At 44.6% G+C, this 22500-nt stretch overlaps 1 long non-coding RNA gene across 3 annotated transcripts; it reads right to left on the reverse strand.

The window, feature by feature from the left end:
* Positions 1-14704: 14704 nt before the first annotated feature.
* On the reverse strand, positions 14705-18384 carry LOC308416127. Of its 3 annotated transcripts, none has more exons than XR_013974902.1 (2): positions 18109-18384; positions 14705-14919 (listed from the first exon to the last, which is right to left on the reverse strand). It is a non-coding gene; the product is annotated as an uncharacterized lncRNA (long non-coding RNA). The 3 variants fall into 3 exon arrangements; XR_013974903.1 differs by having other exon boundaries at positions 17975-18384; XR_013974904.1 differs by having other exon boundaries at positions 17894-18384.
* Positions 18385-22500: the final 4116 nt, after the last annotated feature.

The raw sequence follows: 22500 nt of genomic DNA on the forward strand, positions 1-22500 counted from the left end.
AAATCTTAGCTGGTCATAGTGGTGTATAACTTTTATCCTGGCAGGCTCTTACAGGTTTGAGGCCAACCTGGTCTACAGAGTGTGTCCAAGAAAACCAGGAGGTCTGCTATGTCTGCCTCTGCCACCCCTCAAAGCTTCAGACAGATGGGAGGGTGTTCTGGATGAGCATGGGATGGAGAGGAAAGGAAAGAAGGATGGAGGTAGGAAAGGAGAGAGAGAGAGAGAGAGAGAGAGAGAGAGAGAGAGAGAGAGAGACAGACAGAGACAAAAAAAAAAAAAAAAAAAAACCCGGCAGACTTCTGAGGTAGATTAGGTTTATTCAGATGTCATTTCCCTGTGTAGCCCGGATAGGGAGACATACAGATACACACAGAAAGATACACTGGCAGGCAGGCAGGCAGGCAGGCAGGCAGGCAGGCAGGCAAACTTGTTTGCCTGGTTTATTGGTTGGTTGATTTTGTTCTGTTTATCTGTTTTGTTTTGCTTTTGTCTTTTTAGTTTGTTTGTTTTTGTTTTTAGAAACTGTGGCCTACCTAGGGCCTACACAAACCCGGACACCAGAAATAAATAAGATCTCTGACACATAAATCTAAGGTGGGCCCTAGTTCGGCATGGAGACAGACAGACAGACAGACAGCCGGACAGGTGGACGGACAGACAGACTGACAAATAGACAGACAAACACACACACACACACACACACACACACACACACACACACACACACACGCTAAATAACAAAATCAGGTTGTCAGGCACCTGGCCCAGCATGTGAGATAGGGGAACAGTCCTGAATTGCATATGTCTAAAATCCACAAACATCTGTACCAAGTTACTACACCCATCTGTCTGGATTCAGGGATAGGTGAGTTTCTCTAGGAACACATCTTGACCACCCACTTATCCTGCTCCCATTAGTTGGGAAACTGGACTGTGGCAGGGGACTCGCCTTGTCTAACATTTATGTCTCGACCTGCCAACCAGAAAGTCATTTGTCCACATACACGGACATATGAGAAAGCATCCTTATAATATTAGTAACAGCACAAAATGGTAAGCTAGCCAGGTGGGAGTTACCTTGGCCTTAACCAATCTGACCTAGGCCTTCACATTTCATGTAGGCCTTCCTTGAGATTTTACCTAGACCTTAATAGGCAGCAGCTTCACCCTCTGAGCCACGCATATGTAGATAAACAGATAGATTTCCCCGTATTTGCTCATTTACGGGAGACAACATTTTTTTACATGGTGCCAAAACAGACCAGGCTGTTATTGGTTGGTTGATTTTGTTCTGTTTATCTGTTTTGTTTTGTTTTTGTCTTTTTAGTTTGTTTGTTTTTGTTTTTAGAAAGTGTGGCCTACCTAGGGCCTACACAAACCCGGACACCAGAAATAAATAAGGAAAGATCTCTGACACACAAATCTAAGGTGGGCCCTAGTTCGGCATGGAGACAGACAGACAGACAGACAGACAGACAGCCCGGACAAGTGGATGGACAGACACACTGACAGACAGACAGACAGACAGACAGACACACACACACACACACACACACACAAACACACACACGCACACACACACGCTAGATAACAAAATCAGGTTGTCAGGCACCTGGCCCAGCATGTGAGGTAGGGGGACAGTCCTGAATTGCATATGTCTAAAATCCTCTAACATCTGTACCAAGTTAGTACACCCATCTGGATTCAGGGATAGGTGAATTTCTCTAGGAACACATCTTGGCCGCCCACTTATCCTGCTCCCATTAGTTGGGAAATTGGACTGTGGCAGGGGACTCGCCTTGTCTAACATTTATGTCTCGATCTGCCAACCAGAAAGTCATTTGTCCACATACACGGACATATGAGAAAGCATCCTTATAATATCAGTAACAGCACAAAATGGTAAGCTAGCCAGGTGGGAGTTACCTCGGCCTTAACCAATCTGACCTAGGCCTTCACATCTCATCTAGGCCTTCCTTGAGATTTTACCTAGACCTTCATAGGCAGCAGCTTCACCCTCTGAGCCAGGCATATGTAGATAAACAGATAGATTTCCCCGTATATGCTCTTTTACAAAAGACAACCTTTTTTTACATGGTGCCAAAACATACTAGACAGACCAGGCAGGCCTCTCAAGTAAATCCTGCCTCTACCTCAGCCTCCCCAAAGCTGAGATCAAAGGCATGCATTACCATGTCGCCTGTCGCATCCCCCCCTTCTTTATTTCATCCTAGGTGGGGTGTGTGTGTGTGTGTGTGTGTGTGTGTGTGTGTGTGTGTGTGTTTGTGTGTGTGTGTGTGTGATTTCAACTGAGGAAGCAATGGCAGACCAGTGTTTGCTCATCTGATAAATAAGCCAGGCCACCGCATTACTGCCTTCCTTTTTTTCTTACTTTGTTCGGTTTATTCCAAATTAATTGCATCTATTTCTTTATTTACATTGTGTATATATATATAGTGTATAATATTTTTAAAAATATATAAAATAAAATAAAAGGAGTAGAGAGATGGATAAATATGCCTGGTATTTTCAAGATCCTCGATTTCTTCGAGAGGTTTGTTTTATTTTTCTAAAAGGTGTATTTGCTTTTACTTATAGGAGTACATACACTGCAGCTGTCTTCAGGCACAACGCCAGGAGAAGGCATCAGATCCCATTACAGACAGTTGTGAGCCACCATGTTGGTTGCTGGGGAAGTGAACTCAGGACCTCTGGAAGAGCAGTTAGTGCTCTTAGCCATTCTTCTAGCGATTCACAAGCCTTATTTACCTAAACACTAAACATTAAGTAGAAATACCAAATTCTGTAACTATGGCTCAGATGCAGCCTGGCCTTTGAAATCCCTAAAATGGCAGGGCAGGGCGAGGCTGGGTTGAGAACAACTTAATGAAGGCTTCCTCTTTCTGTTAGGGTGTGTTAACAACCCCATTAGCATTTCCAAAGAGCTAGGTAAGTACCTGTGGGTTTTTTTTTTTCTTTTTTTTTCTTTTTGTTCAGTCAGTTGCAGGAGCCAGAGCAAGATGGACCTGAGAGAACAGAGAGTTAGTTGTCATCACTCACTGATTTCACGCAGATATCTCTCTACATAGCCCTGGAACTCACTGTCAAGATCAGACTCTCCTCCAGTTCTCAGCATTCCACCAACCTCTGTCTCCTCCCTGAGTGATAGGATTAAAGGCATGTCCACACCCAGTTTCATGTCTTTTTATTTTACCCGGGAAGGGTTTTTGGATTTTCTTCGGTTTTCTTTTGGCCTCCGTTTTTTTAAGTTTTTAATCGTATTTTTCAAAAAATCAACATAAATATCATTCATTGTTCTGGAACTTCAAGAAACTTTCTAGGTAGACCTGGTTTCAGATATCTATATCACGCCAAGTGACCCAGTCTATATAGCAACTTTCCAGACAGCCAAAAATACATGGAGAGACATTTCACCACCTTCTCAGTTTTGTAACATAAACAAAACTCCGAAAACAGCTCATCGTAAAATGATCCCTGAGTAAATTTATTGTTTTACTTTCTTATCCTAAGAAAGATACACAATCAGAGGTGAAATAAAGTCAGTCAAAAACTGTTTAACAAAATGCAACTGGCTGGCAGGCAGGCAGGCCTATTTATTTGCTTGGTTGGTTTGTTGGGTGATTTGTGTGTGTGTGTGTGTGTGTGTGTGTGTGTGTGTGTTTTCAGGACTGTGTGGTAGCTTAGTACCTACACAAGCCCAAGCACAAGAAATAAATAAGACCACTGAAACACAACTCTGACGTGGGCCCTAGCTAAGCCATAGAGATACACACACACACACACACACACACACACACACACACACACACACACACAAAGATAAACCCTGTCATAAGATCAACATGCCTACATGATCAATTTCTATAGGCAATAGTACTAGAGGGAAGAGACATCTCTAAAATAAAAGCCAGGACTTTTTCTGCTTTGTTTTGTTGTACCTCAACATAGGATTTGTCTTTTATAGCCCTGGGAGCCCTGGAACTTGCTCTGTAGACTTGGCTATCTGTGAACTCACTGAGGTCCATTCTCTCTGCCTCTGCCAACCACACAGCCAGACAAAAGCTAGAATCTTTTTTTCCTCTCTCTTCCCTCCTTCCTGCCTTCCTTCCTTCCTTTCTTTTTTTTTTTTCAATATATATGTGTGCTCTATCTAAAGCCTGTATACCTGCCTGCCAGAAGAGGGCACCAGAACCTAGGAGGACACACCATGTGGCTTTCTGAGAATCCAGGTTTCTGATTTTTTTTTTAAATGTGAATTCTAACACAGAGGGTCGGTATCTGCCCCCGGCTCTATTAATGCTGCTTAAGGCTCGCTGTAAATCATAAAGGTTGTGTATCTTTTATCCTAAAACAAAATAATCAAGGTGGGGTAAGAAGCCCGGTTTGGGATTAAACATTTCTACAGCATAACTGTGTGCTGTTTGTCCTTCACATGACTGGGGGCAGGGGTGGGGAGGCTCCTAAGGCATAAATCTGAAACAGTACAGTGGATCATTTTGTCAGGAGTGGGTGGGGTGGGGTGTGGATGACTAGAGTTTGTCTGCTTGACAAACTAGAGTTGGTTTCTCTAAGTGTAGAACTCACTGTCCTGGAGTTTAGATGCTCTCTCCTCCCTTCCTCCCTCCTAGAGACCGGAAATTAATAGAATGCACTCTTGCGCCCAACGTCCTCTTCTCTCTTGAACCCATGCATGACTGTTTGCTTCACCTTCAGGTTCTGTCACGCGGTTTCTCATTGACCTCACCAAGATGGAAGCTGACATGTGGACGTCAGCCATCTTATCGCTGACCGACTAACCTCACCAAGATGGAGGAGGCTGGACATGTGACCTGCCATTCCAGGTTGCTTTTGTTTCTCCACACCCCAGCCTCTAGGGGACCCAGTCTGCATATGCTTCTGCACCCAAAAGCAGCCAGAAGCAGCATAGCGTCCACAGCCACATGGTTTCCTCCAGCTTTCGTCCACTACTTTTAAATGCCAGACAAATAGATAGGTTTTTTTTTTCTGTTATTTTTAATTAAAACACATAATAGAAGATAAACAGGGCTGGAGAGATGGTTCATCAGTTAAGCACACTGACTGCTCTTCCAAAGGTCCTAAGTTCAATTCCCAGCAGCCACATGGTGGCTAACAACCATCTGTCATGCCCTCTTCTGGTGTGTCTGAATGTATGTGTGTACTCACATACACTGAATAAATAAACAATTCTATAACTAAAAAAAAAAAAAAGATAAACACAATCAGCCACCCTGAAACTCCTTTCCCGTAACTTGGTCCGTAGACTAAGCTGGCTACAAATTTACAGTGAACCACCTCCCTCTGCTGCCACCACCACTACTGCCTGGCGGAATCATAAAAAAAGGACAAGAATCTTAGCTGGTCATAGTGCTGTGGAACTTTTATCCTAGCATTTAAAATGTAGAGGCAGGTTCTTACAGGTTTGAGGCCAACCTGGTCTAAAGAGTGTGTCTAAGACAACCAGGAGGTCGGTTGGTCTGTTATGTCTGCCTCTGCCACTCCCCAAAGATGAAGACAGATGGGGGGGGGAGTTCTGGATGGTCATGGGAGTGAGGGAAGAAAGGAAGGAAGGAAGGAGGGAGGGAAGGAGAGAGAGAGAGAGAGAGAGAGAGAGAGAGAGACCTAAAGACACTGTAAACTGAGAAAAACTGAAAGCAATTAAAAGATGGTAGGACTGTTGTCCACAGAACTTTTGATTTTTTTTTTTTTTAATTCCAAGCACCATCTAAGGGCAAATTTGTTAATTTTCAAAACACGGAGGGTAGTCAGAGACCAGGATTATTTACTACACTGTTTGTATTTCACAGGTAATATAAGTACAGATATTAGTGCCTGACTCTGTCCTCGCCCAATGAATGTATTGAAAGTGAATGAAGAGCACAAAAAAATTCACAATCCCAATCCATGCCAAAACAATTCCTAGTGATGAGAATAATGAAGCCAAAATAGAACTCTAGAACTCTAGAAATTATTCAAAGACAATCTCTCTTAGTATCAGTCCAACAAGCAGCTGAATACCATCTAATTTCTGAAGATGTGCCACCTTTCTCTGTGAATGTACCATGCACGGGCAGGGTTTGGGGGGAAAAAAAAAGAAAGAAGAAGAAGGAGGAGGAGGAGGAGGAGGAGGAGGAGGAGGAGGAGGAGGAAGGGAGGGAGGAGGGAGGGAGGGAGGGAGGGAGGGAGGGAGGGAGGAAGAGGGGGGGGGACTTTTAAGTCGGCCTTCAAGTCTTTTCTCGTCCTATAACACCCCCTATACCCCACCCAAAAAAATGCACTTGGGAGAAAGAGGAAGGTGAATCTCAGAGTTTGAGTCCTGCCAGGTCTACTGAGGACTGCACAGAGAAACTATGTCTGGAAAAGCTAGGGGATGGAGAGAGAGAGAGAGAGAGAGAGAGAGAGAGAGAGAGAGAGAGAGAGAGAGAGAGAGAGAGACAGAGAGAGAGAGAAACCAACAGCAAAACTTAATTTTTCTGCATATCCAACCACTTCCAGCTATCTAGGTAGTGTGCAATTCTGTCCCAGTTGGGCTATCAAAGTTAAGAAAAAGGGAGCCACCTATATGATGACGTGAGATATATGGTATAAAATAAAAAAAAATATGTAAAAAAAAATAAAAGGAGTGGATAGATAGGATAGGCATGCTGGTTGCTGGTGAAGTGAACTCAGGACCTCTTAGCCATCTTTTCAGCAATTCACAAGCCTTATTTACCTAAACACTAAACATTAAGTAGAAATACCAAATTCTGTAAGTGTGGCTCAGATGCAGCCTGGCCTTTGAAATCCCTAAGATGGCAGGGCGAGGCTGGGTTGAGAACGACTGAATAAAGTCTTCCTCTTTCTGTTCAGGAGTGAGTGAGGGAGGGAGAAAGGGACGAAGAAAGAGAGAGAGAGAGAGAGAGAGAGAGAGAGAGAGAGAGAGAGAGAGAGAAAGAGAGAGAGACAGATAGACAGAGACAAAAAAAAAAAAAAATCCCGGCAGACTTAGGAAGTAGATTAGGTTTATTGAGATGTCATTTCCCTGTGTAGCCCGGATAGGGAGACATACAGATACACACAGAAAGATACACTGGCAGGCAGGCAGGCAGGCAAACTTGTTTGCCTGGTTTATTGGTTGGTTGATTTTGTTCTGTTTATTTGTTTTGTTTTGTTTTTGTCTTTTTAGTTTGTTTGTTTTTGTTTTTAGAAAGTGTGGCCTACCTAGGGCCTACACAAACCCGGACACCAGAAATAAATAAGTAAAGATCTCTGACACACAAATCTAAGGTGGGCCCTAGTTCGGCATGGAGACAGAAAGACAGACAGACAGACAGACAGACAGACAGACAGCCGGACAGGTGGACGGACAGAGAGACTGACGGACAGACAGACAAACAGACAGACAGACAGAAAGACAGACAGACAGACAGACACACACACACACACACACACACACACACACAGACACTCTAAATAACAAAATCAGGTTGTCAGGCACCTGGCCCAGCATGTGAGGTAGGGGGACAGTCCTGAACTGCATATGTCTAAAATCCACAAACATCTGAACCAAGTTACTACACCTATCTGGATTCAGGGATAGGTGAATTTCTCTAGGAACACATCTTGGCCGCCCACTTATCCTGCTCCCATTAGTTGAGAAACTGGACTGTGGCAGGGGACTCGCCTTGTCTAACATTTATGTCTCGACTTGCCAACCAGAAAGTCATTTGTCCACATACACGGACATATGAGAAAGAGTCCTTATAATATCAGTAACAGCACAAAATGGTAAGCTAGCCAGGTGAGAGTTACCTCGGCCTTAACCAATCTGACCTAGGCCTTCACATCTCATCTAGGCCTTCCTTGAGATTTTACCTAAACCTAAGTAGACAGCAGCTTCGCCCTCTGAGCCAACCATATGTAGATAAAGAGATAGATTTCCCCGTATATGCTCATTTACGAGAGACAACCTTTTTCTACATGGTGCCAAAACATACTAGACAGACCAGGCAGGCCTCTCAAGTAAATCCTGCCTCTACCTCAGCTTCCCCAAAACTGAGATCAAAGGCATGCATTACCATGTTGCCTGTGGAATTCCCCCCTCCTCTCTTTTTTATTTTATCCTAGGTGGGGTGTGTGTGTGTGTGTGTGTGTGTGTGTGTGTGTGAGAGAGAGAGAGAGAGAGAGAGAGAGAGAGGGAGAGAGAGAGTGAACATGTGTCTGTCTATTGGTCTCTATCTGTGTCTCTGTATATGGATAGGATGTGTCAACTATGAAGCTATGATCCAGACACTTTGTAGATCAATGTTCAAAAGTGTTTAATACAGATTGTGCAGGACATACACGCTAAATAATAAAATCAGGTTGTCAGCATGTGGGGTGGGGTAGAGGAACAGAGAGAGTTTGTTTGCTTGACAAACTAGAGTTTGTCTCTCTGAGTGTAGAACTCACTGCACTGGAGTTTAGATGCTCTCTCCTCCCTCCCTCCCTCCTAGAGACCGGAAATTAATAGAATGCACTCTTGCGCCCAACGTCCTCTTCTCTCTTGAACCCATGCATGACTGTTTGCTTCACCTTCCAGGTTCTGTCACTCGGTTTCCCATTGACCTCACCAAGATGGAAGCTGGCATGTGGACGTCAGCCATCTTATCGCTGACTGACTGACCTCACCAAGATGGAGGAGGCCGGCCATGTGATCTGCCATTCCAGGTCGCATTTGTTTCTCCACACCCCAGCCTCTAGGGGACCCAGTCTGCATATGTTTCTGCACCCAAAAGCAGCCAGAAGCAGCATAGCGTCCACAGCCACATGGTTTCCTCCAGCTTTTGTCCACTACTTTTAAATGCCAGACAAATAGATAGGATTTTTTTTTTCTGTTATTTTTAATTAAAACACATAAGAGAAGATAAACAGGGCTGGAGAGATGGTTCATCAGTTAAGCACACTGACTGCTCTTCCAAAGGTCCTGAGTTCAATTCCCAGCAGCCACATGGTGGCTAACATCCATCTGTCATGCCCTCTTCTGGTGTGTCTGAATGTATGTGTGTACTCACATACACTGAATAAATAAACAATTCTTTAATTAAAAAAAAAAAAGGAAAGATAAACACAATCAGCCACCCTGAAACTCCTTTCCCGTAACTTGGTCCGTAGACTAAGCTGGCTACAAATTTACAGTGAACCACCTCCCTCTGCTGCCACCACCACTACTGCCTGGCGGAATCATAAAAAAAGGGACAAGAATCTTAGCTGGTCATAGTGCTGTGGAACTTTTATCTTAGCATTTAAAATGTAGAGGCAGGCTCTTACAGGTTTGAGGCCAACCTGGTCTAAAGAGTGTGTCTAAGACAACCAGGAGGTCGGTTGGTCTGTTATGTCTGCCTCTGCCACTCCCCAAAGATGCAGACAGATGGGGGGGGAGTTCTGGATGGTCATGGGAGGGAGGGAAGAAAGGAAGGAAGGAAGGAGGTAGGGAAGGGGAGAGAGAGAGAGAGAGAGAGAGAGAGAAAGAGAGAGAGAGAAGAGAGAGAGAGAGAGAGAGAGAGAGACCTAAAGACACTGTAAACTGAGAAAAACTGAAAGCAATTAAAAGATGGTAGGACTGTTGTCCACAGAACTTTTGATTTTTTTTTTTTTTAATTCCAAGCACCATCTAAGGGCAAATTTGTTAATTTTCAAAACACGGAGGGTAGTCAGAGACCAGGATTATTTACTACACTGTTTGTATTTCACAGGTAATATAAGTACAGATATTAGTGTCTGACCCTGTCCTCGCCCGATGAATGTATTGAAAGTGAATGAAGAGCACAAAAAATTCACAATCCCAATCCATGCCAAAACAATTCCTAGTGATGAGAATAATGAAGCCAAAATAGAACTCTAGAACTCTAGAAATTATTCAAAGACAATCTCTTAGTATCAGTCCAACAAGCAGCTGAATACCATCTAATTTCTGAAGATGTGCCACCTTTCTCTGTGAATGTACCATGCACAGGCAGGGTTTGGGGGAAAAAAAAGAAAGAAGAAGAAGGAGGAGGAGGAGGAGGAGGAGGAGGAGGAGGAGGAGGAGGAGGAGGAGGAGGAGAAGGGAGGGAGGGAGGGTGGGAGGGTGGGAGGGAGGGAGGGAGGAAGAGGGGGGGGGACTTTTAAGTCGGCCTTCAAGTCTTTTCTCGTCCTATACCACCCCTATACCCCACCCAAAAAAATGCACTTGGGAGAAAGAGGAAGGTGAATCTCAGAGTTTGAGTCCTGCCTGGTCTACTGAGGACTACACAGAGAAACTATGTCTGAAAAAGCTAGGGGATGGAGAGAGAGAGAGAGAGAGAGAGAGAGAGAGAGAGAGAGAGAGAGAGAGAGAACCAACAGCAAAACTTAATTTTTCTGCATATCCAACCACTTCCAGCTATCTAGGTAGTGTGCAATTCTGTCCCAGTTGGGCTATCAAAGTTAAGAAAAAGGGAGCCACCTATATGATGACGTGAGATATAAGGTGTATAAAATAAAAAAAAAAATATGTAAAATAAAATAAAAGGAGTGGATAGATAGGATAGGCATGCTGGTTGCTGGTGAAGTGAACTCAGGACCTCTTAGCCATCTTTCCAGCAATTCACAAGCCTTATTTACCTAAACACTAAACATTAAGTAGAAATACCAAATTCTGTAAGTGTGGCTCAGATGCAGCCTGGCCTTTGAAATCCCTAAGATGGCAGGGCGAGGCTGGGTTGAGAACGACTGAATGAAGTCTTCCTCTTTCTGTTCAGGTGTGTTAACAACTCCATTAGCATTTGTAAAGAGCTAGATCGGTGCCTATTGTTTTGTTCAGTCAGTTGCAGGAGCCAGAGCAAGATGGAACTGAGAAGACAGTGAGTTAGTGTTCAGACTCTGACACTGAAATCATCACTCACTCACTCACTCACTCACTCACTCACTCACCCACTCACTCACTGATTTCATGCAGAAAACTTGTTTCTGGAGAGACATGGCTTTGCAGGCAGTTAAGAGGCAAGGAAGGTCAGGGCAAATAGTTCACATGCCAGCAGGGACTTACAGATCTCCAGCCCCTCCCCCACCAACACACACAGGGAAAAGGCGGTGTGGGGGTGGGGGAGGGAAAGTGGAGGTATCGACGGAGAATTTAGGTAGCTCAAACAAATAAACAACTGTAAATTTCTTCGATTTATTTACTTTATCTTATTGAGTGAATGATGGAAGAGGGAAAATGGGTCATGAGGAAGGGAGGGAAGGAGGGAAGGAAGGAGGGACTGAAGGGGAAAGGGCCATCTGAGACTTGTGAAGGAGAGACCTTAGTCCTTCCAAATGTGCTGATAGGTAGTCTCAGCTGTATCGAAAAGACTTTGGTTCTGGCCTCCTTTCTGATCTCACCAAGGCAGTCTTGGAACCTTGCCGGGATAAAGAGGCAAGCTAGCTAGCTTAATCAAATAAAATAAAACCTGTCAAGTTTGGCCCAACAAAGCAAAGCAAAGCAAAGGAAGCTCACATGAATTCCACAATGTCTGATAGCCCGAAACTCCTCCCTGGCTGCAGTGTGAGTGGTGTCTGTCCACTGAATTCATTGCTCTCCAAGCTTTCTCATCTAAGGGTGAAAACACGCTAAATAATAAAATCAGGTTGTCAGGCACCTGGCTCAGCATGTGGGGTGGGGTGGGGTAGGGGGAAAGTCCAGAACTGCATATGTCTAAAATCCACAAAAATCTATACCAAGTTACTTCACCCATCTGGATTCAGGGATAGGTGAATTTCTCTAGGAACACATCTTGGCCACCCACTTATGCTGCTCCCATTAGTTGGGGAATTGGACAGTGGCAGGGGACTCGCCTTGTCTAACATTTATGTCTCGACCTGCCAACCAGAAAGTCATTTGTCCACATACACGGACATATGAGAAAGCGTCTTTATAATATCAGTAACAGCACAAAATGGTAAGCTAGCCAGGCGAGAGCTTAGCCTAGGCCTTAACCAATCTGACCCAGGCCTTCACATTTCATCTAGGCCTTCCTTGAGATTCTACCTAGACCTTAATAGGCAGCAGCTTCGCCCTCTGAGCCTCGCATAGGTACACGAATGGATAGATTTCCCCGTATATGCTCATTTACGAGAGACAACGTTTTTCCACATGGTGCCAAAACATACTAGACAGACCAGGCTGGCCTCTCAAGTAAATCCTGCCTCCATCTCGGCCTCCCTAAAGATATCAAAGGTTTGCATTACCATGTTGCCTGTCTCATCCTCCCACTCCTTTATTTCATCCTAGGTGGGTTTTGTGTGTGTGTGTGTGTGTGTGTGTGTGTGTGTGTGTGTGTGTGTGTAGGTGTGTGTGTGTGTGTGTGTGTGTGTGTGTGTGTGTGTGTGCATGTGCCAGTGTTTGCCCATCTTCTATAAGCCTAACCATCCCACTACTGCCTTCTCTTTTTCTTAGTATGTTTGGTTTATTCCAAATTAATTGCATCTATTTGACTCTTCTTTCCTTTAGCTGTGTCAGGGGTTTCTGCACATAAGCCCTGTATATCAGTATCTAGAAATCGAGTACTGTAAAAGCTTATACATGGGTGGGTTCAGGAAATGCTGTTGGGTGGTTGGTATGGGTGCATGCTTATTGTGTGTAACTATAGAACAGAGACAGTGGCCATGGATCAGGAACGAAAGAAATTCACAATACCAATCCATTGCAAAACAATTCCTCGTACCTAGGTCAGGTCTGCCAGCTCCTCTGATCTAGTGAGTACCCTTGAATAAAATGAGAATCACAACAAGCACTTGTTTTGAAATACAATACGTGGAAAAATTATACGTGTGGATTCACAGATAGGAGAAACAACAGCAACCACAACAACAGCAACAAACATGAGACCGCACAGATACCCATTTTTATTGATTGGTGTGTGGGGGATTATTCTTTCTATGTAGTAAGACACAGAGGAGTCTTAGCTCAGGATCGTGACCCACAGAACACAATCAGACGAGAGAGGAGGTGTGGGAAAGGGAGAGAAGGGAAGAGAGACCTGTAGGTGAGGTGGAGGTCTTATCTTGCTTATCCCAATGACCACACCTGTGCACTGACCGCAGCAACACCTTGCTGTCTGGCCCTTGGAAAGCAGATGGCAGCATGAGCATGTGCAAGCAGAGCATGTCCCACTCATCCCTGATTTATAGTCACCATCTTGTCTTTCTGTCTCTAGGTCTCTGTCCCTGCTCTCTCTGTCTGTCTGTCTGTCTGTCTGTCTGTCTGTCTGTCTGTCTGTCTGTCTCTCTCTCTCTCTCTCTCTCTCTCTCTCTCTCTCTTTGTGTGTGTGTGTGTGTGTGTGTCTGTCTGTCTGTCTGTGTTTTCAACCAAAGAGGCAGTGTGCACCCCAACGCTGCCTTCCCCTTTTTCTTAGTTTGTATGGTTTATTCCAAGTCAAAATTGTATCTATTTCTTTTATTTCCTCTTTGTTTCTTGAGTTGAGTCAGGGGTCAACTCAAGAAAGATAGAGAGAGCGAGAGAGAGAGGGGGGAGAATGGGGGAGAGAGAGAGAGGGAGAGAGAGAGAGAGAGAGAGAGAGAGAGAGAGAGAGAGAGAGAGAAAAGCAGAGAGAGAGAAGCAGAGAGAGAGAGGCAAAGAGACAGAGAGGAAGACTTGCTTGTAGTGTATAATGCAATTTCACCACTAATTATGTGCTGTCTGCCATCTTCGCTACTATTTGGTTGGGAGGTGGAGTGGGTGTCCTTCCTACACCTCTCTTGCATGAGCTAGAGGTTACTTAAGCTTACCTCTAAAACAGTCCTCCTTTTTAAGATTAATTCCAGTATGGAGGGCGGGGTGAGACATTTTAATCATAACATTCAATTAGAGATGGTCTGTATGTGAGAGGAAAAATTCTGTTGGAATGTGCTGGGATTAGGGGTGTTCACCACCAGAGCCAGTTGAATTCATCACGGCTGGGAGAGAGGGAGAGAAAAGAAAAGAAAATCGAGGAAAGAAAAAAGGTTTTTCCTTTTTTTTTTTTTTTTTTTTTTTTGTGGGTTACACTGCAATGCTTGACCAGCTTTTCAAGAACAAAAGTTTTCTATGTACACAAACAATCGTAATTTGTTATAGTGTCCCCTTTGTGTTGTGTGGATTCGACTCTGCTTTGTCAAGCAAGTTTTACACAGTACTACTTCCAAAGAGGAGCCAATAACCTCTTTGTGCGCGGTCAATGGTCATGGTTTTAAGATGCTCAATTTCTTCGCCACGTGCTTCATCTGCCTAAATAAATATTGAACAATAGTTATAAATACCGGGGCTGGATAGATGGCTGGGTAATTAAGAGCTGAGGCTTTGCTCTTCCAGGGGTGGTCCTGAACCCAGCAACTGTATGGTAGGTAGCTCCTAAACATCTGTAATGCCTTATTAGTCTGTTGTGTCTGAAGACAGCTATATACAGTGCACTCGTAGTTTTTTTTTTTTTTTTTTTTTTAAGCATTAGAAATACCAAGTAAGTCATGTAAATATGATTCCAGATTGCACCGCCTTAGTAATCCCTGAGCTGTCAGAGTGAGGCCGGGTGGTGACTCTTTCTCTTTCTCGGTGTGTTATCAACTCCATTACCATTTGCAAAGAAAGAGGCTGGAGCAATGTGGGCCTGAAAGCAAATAGTTCATAGAGAGAGACGGGAGATGTGCTTTATAGACAAACAAACAAGTGGAAAACTTTATGTGTTTACTTTATTTTATTGAGTGTACCGTGGAAGAGGGAAAATGGGTGGGTGGGTGGGTGTGAGGGAGGGAGGGAGGGAGGGAGGGAGGGAGGGAGGGAGGGCCGTCCAGATGGGCTGGTTCCTAGTCTCGGCGCTTTATCAGAGAAGAGACTTTAGTTCTGGCCTCCTCCTTTCTGATTCCTCTTGGAAAGGCAGTCTTGGAACCCTGCACGGACAGAAAGGAAGGGAAATTATGCCAAGTCAAAGCCAAGCAGCCAAAGCAAAAATATGTCTGTTCATCAAAGCAGAGCAGAGCCGACAGAGAAAACTCACAAAAGCTGACAGCCTGCCCGCTTGATCTATGGAGTGAAAAGAAGCAGTAGGAGAAAGTAAATGACACGTCGCTTTGTTACAACGTTTCTAAGTTTTAGGGAACATTACAAGGCTGGCTTGACTTTCAAACCTCCTGGTTAGCATCTCATTAGCATCTTCCTCCAATCTCACAGCCAGAGCTTGCCCCTTTTCAACCTTCTGTTAGAATAAAATAGTTACAAAACTTAGCCACCCACAAATAGGACCCCCCCCACCCCCGCACCACTCCCCAAGTGATCAGTCTTGTTTAAAATGAGAAAAGAAGCCAACTCGTTGGCCTCCTTCAATTATCTATCTATCTATCTATCTATCTATCTATCTATCTATCTATCGATCGATCGATCTATCTATCTATCTATCTATCTATCTATCTATCTATCTATCTATCTATTCTAAGTGTCATCTTATTTAAAAACTAAACTCAGCGGTTGAGAGCACCGACTGCTCTTCCAGGGGTCCTGAGTTCAATTCCCAGCAACCACATGGTAGCTCACATCCGATGCATGAAGAGATCAACAGTGTATGTGTAACATAAATAAATAAACAAATAAATGAATGAATAAATCTTGAAAACAATAAGAAAATAAAATAGCGTTAAAAAAAAAAGCTGGAGAGATGGTTAAGAGAACCAATTTTAGCTCACAACCATCTGCAGTGGTATCTTGACGCCCTCTTCTGGTATGTCTGAAGACAGCTGCAGTGTACTTATTTAAGTTAAATAAATAAATAGATAAATAGATAAATAGATAGATAAATAACTAAGTAATTAAGTGAATGAATGAATGGATAGATAGATAAATGAATGAATGAATGAATGAATGAATGAATGAATAAATGAATGAATAAATGAATAAATGAATAAATAAATGAATAAATAAATGAATAAATGAATGAATAAATAAATAAATAAATAAATAAATAAATAAATAAATAAATAAATAAATAAATAAATAAATAAATGGTTCGAGAAAGCCGGTCATCCTCCTTCAATATCTATTTAAAAAAAAGAAAAAAAAAAAAAAAAGAGGAGCCAAAGCGACACACACAGCGCCCTCTATCGACTTTGCGTCCGACAGAAACAAGAACCAGTCGCCCGCAGGTTATCAGGACCACCTCGAACGGGACAACTGGTCGACCCGCGCTCTCTTAACAGGTGGACGAAAGAAAAGGACAACTGGTCGACCCCAATACAGATATACATATATATATATATATTTAAAAAAAAAAAAAAAAGCACAGACCAAAAAAGAAAAAAAGCGCACTCGGGAGGCATGTGGCAGAACGACCCGGACACAGCGAGCACACAACTACGGGAGATTCCGGAACGCTCCAAAAAAAAAAAAAAAAAGCCAGTTAACGGAAGACACCGGGAAAACGGCAAAAAATAGGCGCTCCTCCAGCCGGCAACAGGTGACAACGACCGCAGAGAAATCGGGATACTCCTGACACGCAAAAATATCAGCAGTGCCCGGTTGTCACAAGCTACACCCCGGGACACACAAGCAACCAAGCTCGGGAACGCAGGAAGCCTGCTGGGGGAAAAAAATAGCTTCAGGCACCGCAGCAACCCATGGGCAGACATAAAAAGGCTGGACAAGCAAACAGCCTTTCGGGGATCGCTTATAATGTCCTTTGAGTGTCACAGTCACAGGACAGCGTGTCAGTATATATCTCCAGGTACAATGCGAACTGAGAGGAAAGATCAAAACCACAAAAGTGTCGGGGAGGAAACATACAGGCACCAACAAAGATCTGGAAGTCATGCTAGGGGAAGTGTCACAGAAACGTCCCCATAAGAAAGAGAACCGGTCCTCAAAGGAACAACTGGTCGACCTTAGAACCGTGAGAGTACTCACAGACCGAGAGGCCCGGGATAGAAAGCCGGGCCAGGGCATCCTCTCGGCCTCAGATATCCAGGGCCCCGCTGGCAGGGACCGAGAGGGCTCTTGGAGGAAAAAAAAAAAAAAAAGCTACGAAGCTCCAGCGAGCCGGGCCACGGGGGCTTGGAAGCCCGGGCCAGGGCATCCTCTCGGCCTCAGATATCCAGGGCCCCGCTGGCAGGGACCGAGAGGGCTCTTGGAGAAAAAAAGCTCCGAGGCTCCAGCGAGCCGGGCCACCGGGGCTTGGAAGCCCGGGCCAGGGCATCCTCTCGGCCTCAGATATCCAGGGCCCCGCTGGCTGGGACCGAGAGGGTTCTTGCAGGAAAAAAAGCTCCGAGGCTCCAGCGAGCCGGGCCACCGGGGCTTGGAAGCCCGGGCCAGGGCATCCTCTCGGCCTCAGATATCCAGGGCCCCGCTGGCCGGGACCGAGAGGACTCAAAAAAAAAAAAAAAAAAAAGAAAAAAAATAAAGCTCCGAGGCTCCAGCGAGCTGGGCCACCGGGGCTTGGAAGCCCGGGCCAGGGCATGCTCTCGGCCTCAGATATCCATGGCCCCGCTGGCAGGGACCGAGAGGGCTCTTGAAGGAAAAAAGAAAAAAAAAAAAAAAAAAAACTCCCCGGCTGGCCTTCTGGTCTACCTGATCAAACCGCCACCCAGCCCCCTAGTTGTTTCAATAGGGAGTAGTGAAACTACAGCTCCCTGCAGATCTCCAGGTACAACCTCTTAGATACAGCCTGTCCTCAAACACGACACCATGTCTAGGACGAACTCGCCTGCCTGCCGGGACTCCTCTCACCCTGGCCGGCTTACCCCAGGCACTTCCTCGCCATTAGCCATCAACCGGGGACCAGGGACATTGCAGAAACTTGTCACCACTAGGTGTCGCCCGACAACGGTCTCGATCATGCAAGCAAACCGATACAAATCGTTCACCCGCCTCCACACTCACAGTCACTCGCTCGGTCTCTCTGGAGGGTCCTCCTTAGCTCACGTGGACACGCACCCACGCACAGCGGAGCAGAGTACCCACCACTTCCAACGAATGGCACATACGGTCCCGGTTGTCCGGCCGGAACATCGTGAACGCGGGCTGGACCCGGGCGGGCAAAAGCGAAAGTAAGACGGAGCGGTGAAAACACGAAATCAATCTCTAAGTCAAAGTACCTGGCTAAACAAATCTGTCGGTTAACGGGGCAAGGAACAGGCATAAACAGACGAAGGGGGGGCACAATTCCGGGGAGGGCCGCTTGGGTTTCTTTTTCTCGCTGTCAGCAACCGCGGGCCGGCGGGTCGGCTGGCCAGCCGGCGGGCCGACTGCCTGCCACCCTCCCCCACCCAACTCCTTTTCCAAGACTAAATACAGAGCTAGAGTAAATTCAAAGAGTGATGAAATTATTTAAATTCCTGGTTTCTTTCTTTCTTTTTCTTTCAATCTTTCTTTCTCTCTTTCTTTCTGTTTGGTTTTTGTCTTGCTTCTCCCCTGAAATACATTTTCATACTGATTTGTTTTCACTTTGATCAGAAAATAATTTTTTTTTCTTGTTCCTGCATCTGTGCATGCGTCTGTATCTGTATCTGAGAGGGTGGAGGGGAAAACGGATCGAGGAATCAATAACTCAGCAGGATTGGGTTTCCTTGGTAGGTGGATAAAAACAGAACATATGCCCAGTCACATTGGGAAGATTGCAAAAGAGAATCAAGCTTCCCTCGCTCTCGTTTCTCGTCCTCCCTGCCACGCTTCATAATAAAAGATAAAGGTTAAAGAGATGGAACAAGAGAAGGAGGAGGAGGAGGAGGAGGAGCAGGAGGAGGAGGAGGAGGAGGATAGCAACTTTAATAATATTAAAACAATGTTCATAGACTCCCTCATTCACAGCAGCACTCAGGAAGAAATCCCGAGAGCCTCAGTGAGTCCCTGTGCCTGGGTCCCTGACTAATCCATAGGGCTTTCTGGATAGCAGATAAAAATAAAGTCAGATTAAAAAGTGAAGTAAGAATCGAATAAACAAACGGGACACATCGAAAGCTCGGAGCTTCGTATAAAAGCTGAAACGGGCCGACTTCGGAAGGGAGCGTGGAAGCATATCTTCAGCTCCTGCCTTCCACAGTTGCTGAGTTTAGGCAGTACAGAGTTCAAGGAGCCAGGCGGGTAAAACCCTAGGGTCTGAAAGCATGCTATGGATCGGCTTTTGGGTTTGGGATTTTCCTTAGTTTTCCTTTGGCCTCCATTTTTAACTTCTCTCTCTGAGAGACTTTAGTGTACGCTTGGTTCAAACTCAAGTCGTGAGATTGCGTGTCTGTGTGTGTGTGGGGGGGGGTTGTGGTCATGTCCCTGGAAGGTTTTACCCCTGCATATCTGTTTCTATTCCTTGTTTTTGTTTGGGTTTGGTTTTTTTTTTTTTGTTTTGTTTTGTTTTTTTTTTTTTCCAGGAAGTGTGGCCTAGGGCCGACACAAGCCCAGACACTAGAAATAAATAAGGAAAGATCTCTGGGGCTGGAGAGATGGCTCAGTGATTAAGAGCAATGAATGCTCTTCCAGGGGTCCTGAGTTCAATTCCCAGCAACCACATGGTGGCTCACAACCATGTGTAATGAGATCTGATGGCCTCTTCTGCTGTGTCTGAAGACAGCTACAGTGTGCTCATACATAATAAATAAATAAATAAATAAATAAATAAATAAATAAATAAATAAATAAATATCGCTGAAACACAAATCTGGGGTGACCCCTAAGCTAGGCATGGAGACACACACACAAACACAAACGCTAAAGAATAAGATCACGGCCCACAATTCAGGTTCCGGAGATGAATTGTGACATCGGGTGAAGATCCTACACGGTCTTTATATCTAAAGTCCACAAAAATCTGTACCAAGTTACTACACCCATCTGGATTCAGGGATAGCTGAATCTCTTAGGAACACGTCTTTGTCGTCCACTTATTCTGCTTCCACTAGTTGGGGTATTGGACTGTGTCAGGGGACCTCCTTCGTTTGTCTAACATTTATGTCTCAACTCTCCGACGAAGGATATCAGTGGCCCACATATACAGACGTTTCTTTCTGCCAAGTAGGACCTCAGTTTTCAGGGAGCTTACACTTTTAGTCACACACACCGCACTCAAAACAGAAGTCTGGTTCCAAATGATCCCCGTGAGTACATTTATTGTTTTACTTTCTTATCCTAAGAAAGATACACAATCAGAGGGGAAATTAAATCAGTCAAAAACTGTTTAACAAAATCCAACTGGCTGGCAGGCAGGCAGGCAGGCAGGCAGGCAGGCAGGCAGGCAGGCCTATTTATTTGCTTGGTTGGTTTGTTGGCTGATTTGTGTGTGTGTGTGTGTGTGTGTGTGTGTGTGTGTGTGTGTGTTTTCAGGACTGTGTGGTAGCTTAGTACGTACACAAGCCCAAGCACAAGAAATAAAGAAGACCTCTGAAACACAACTCTGGGGTGGGCCCTAGCTAAGCCATAGAGATACACACACACACACACACACACACACACACATACACAAAGATAAACCCTGTCATAAGATCAACATGCCTTCATGATCAATTTCTATAGGCAATAATACTAGAGGGAAGAGACATCTCTAAAACAAAAGCCAGGACTTTTTCTGCTTTGTTTTCTTGTACCTTTGTATAGCCCTGCGAGCCTTGGAACTTGCTCTGTGGACTTGGCTAACTGTGAACTCACTGAGGTTCGTTCTCCCTGCCTCTGCCACCCACACAGCCAGACAAAAGCTAGAATCTTTTTTTCTCTCCCTTCCTTCCTTCCTTCCTTCCTTTCTTCCTTTTCAAAATCTATGTGTGCTCTATCTAATGCCTGTATACCTGCCTGCCAGAAGAGGGCACCAGAACCTAGGAGGACACACCATGTGGCTTTCTGAGAATCCAGGTTTCTGATTTTTTTTTTCTTTTAACATGAATTCTAACACAGAGGGTCGGTATCTGCCCCCGGCTCTTCTAGTGCTGCTTAGCACTGTAAATCATAAAGGCTGTGCATCTTTTATCCTAAAACAAAATAATCAAGGTGGGGTAAGAGGCCCGGTTTGGGATTAAACATTTCTACAGCATAACTGTGTGCTGTTTGTCCTTCATGTGACTGGGGGCAGGGGTGGGGAGGCTCCTAAGAAATAAATCTGAAACAGTACGGTGGATCATTTTGACCGTGTGGGTGGGGGGTGTAGATGAATAGAGTTTGTCTGTTTGACAAACTAGAGTTTTTTTTCTCTGAATGTAGAACTCACTGTCCTGGAGTTCAGACTCTCTGTCTGTCTGTCTGTCTGTCTGTCTGTCTGTCTGTCTGTCTCTCTCTCTCTCTCTCTCTCTCTCTCTCTCTCTCTCTCTCTCTCTCTCTGTGCCTCTTAGAGACCAGAAATTAATGGAATTCACTCTTATGCCCAACTTCCTCTTCTCTCTTGAACCCATGCATGACCCTTTGTTTCACCTTCCTGTTTCTGTCACTCGGTTTCAAATCGACCTCACCAAGATGGAAGCTGACATGTGGATGTCAGCCATCTTACTGCTGGCTGACTGACCTCACCAAGATGGAGGAGGCTGGCCACGTGACCTGCCATTCCAGGTCGCTTTTGTTTCTCCACTCCCCAGCCTCTAGGGGACCCTCTTTGCATGTGCAGAATATAGAGGAGGCAACAAACAGCTGCCAGAAGTCGCATAACGTCCACAGCCACATGATTTCTTCCCGCTTCCGTCCACTACTTTTAAATGCCATAAAAATAGATCATTTTTATTTTTTGCTGTTATTTTTAATTAAAACACATAATAAAAGATAAACATAATCAGCCATCTTAAAACTCCTTTCCCGTAACTTGGTCCGTAGACTAAGCTCGCTACAAATTAACAGTGAACCACCTCCCTCTGCCACCACCACTACTGCCTGGCGGAATCATAAAAAAAAGACAAGAATCGTAGCTAGTCATAGTGGTGTATAACTTTTATTCTGGCAGGCTCTTACAGGTTTGAGGCCAACCTGGTCTACAGAGTGTATCCAAGACAACCAGGAGGTCTGCTATGTCTGCCTCTGCCACCCCTCAAAGCTGCAGACAGATGGGAGGGGGTTCTGGATGAGCATGGGAGGGAGAGAGGTAAGGAAAAAAGAAAGGAGGGACGAAAGGAGAGAGAGAGAGAGAGAGATAGACAGAGAGACAGACAGACAGAGACACAGACAGAAAGAGATAGAGAGACCTATAGACTTTGTAAACTGAGAAAAACTTAAAGCAATTGAAAGACGGTAGGACTGTTGTCCACAGAACTTTTGATTTTTTTTTCCACGCACCATCTAAGGGTGGTTTAAATTCCTGGTTTCTTTCTTTTTTTCTTTCTTTCTTTCTTTCTTTCTTTCTTTCTTTCTTTCTTTCTTTTTTCTTTCTTTCTTTCTTTGGTCTGTTTGGTTTTTCTCTTGCTTTTCCCCGGAAATATATTTTCATACTGATTTGTTTTTACTTTGATCAGAAAATAATTATTTTTTTCTTGTTCCTGCATCTGTGCATGCGTCTGCGTCGTCTGTCTGTCTGTCTTTCCATCTGCCAG

Source organism: Micromys minutus, assembly GCF_963924665.1.
Source record: "Micromys minutus genome assembly, contig: SCAFFOLD_215, whole genome shotgun sequence".
Taxonomy (NCBI): domain Eukaryota; kingdom Metazoa; phylum Chordata; class Mammalia; order Rodentia; family Muridae; genus Micromys; species Micromys minutus.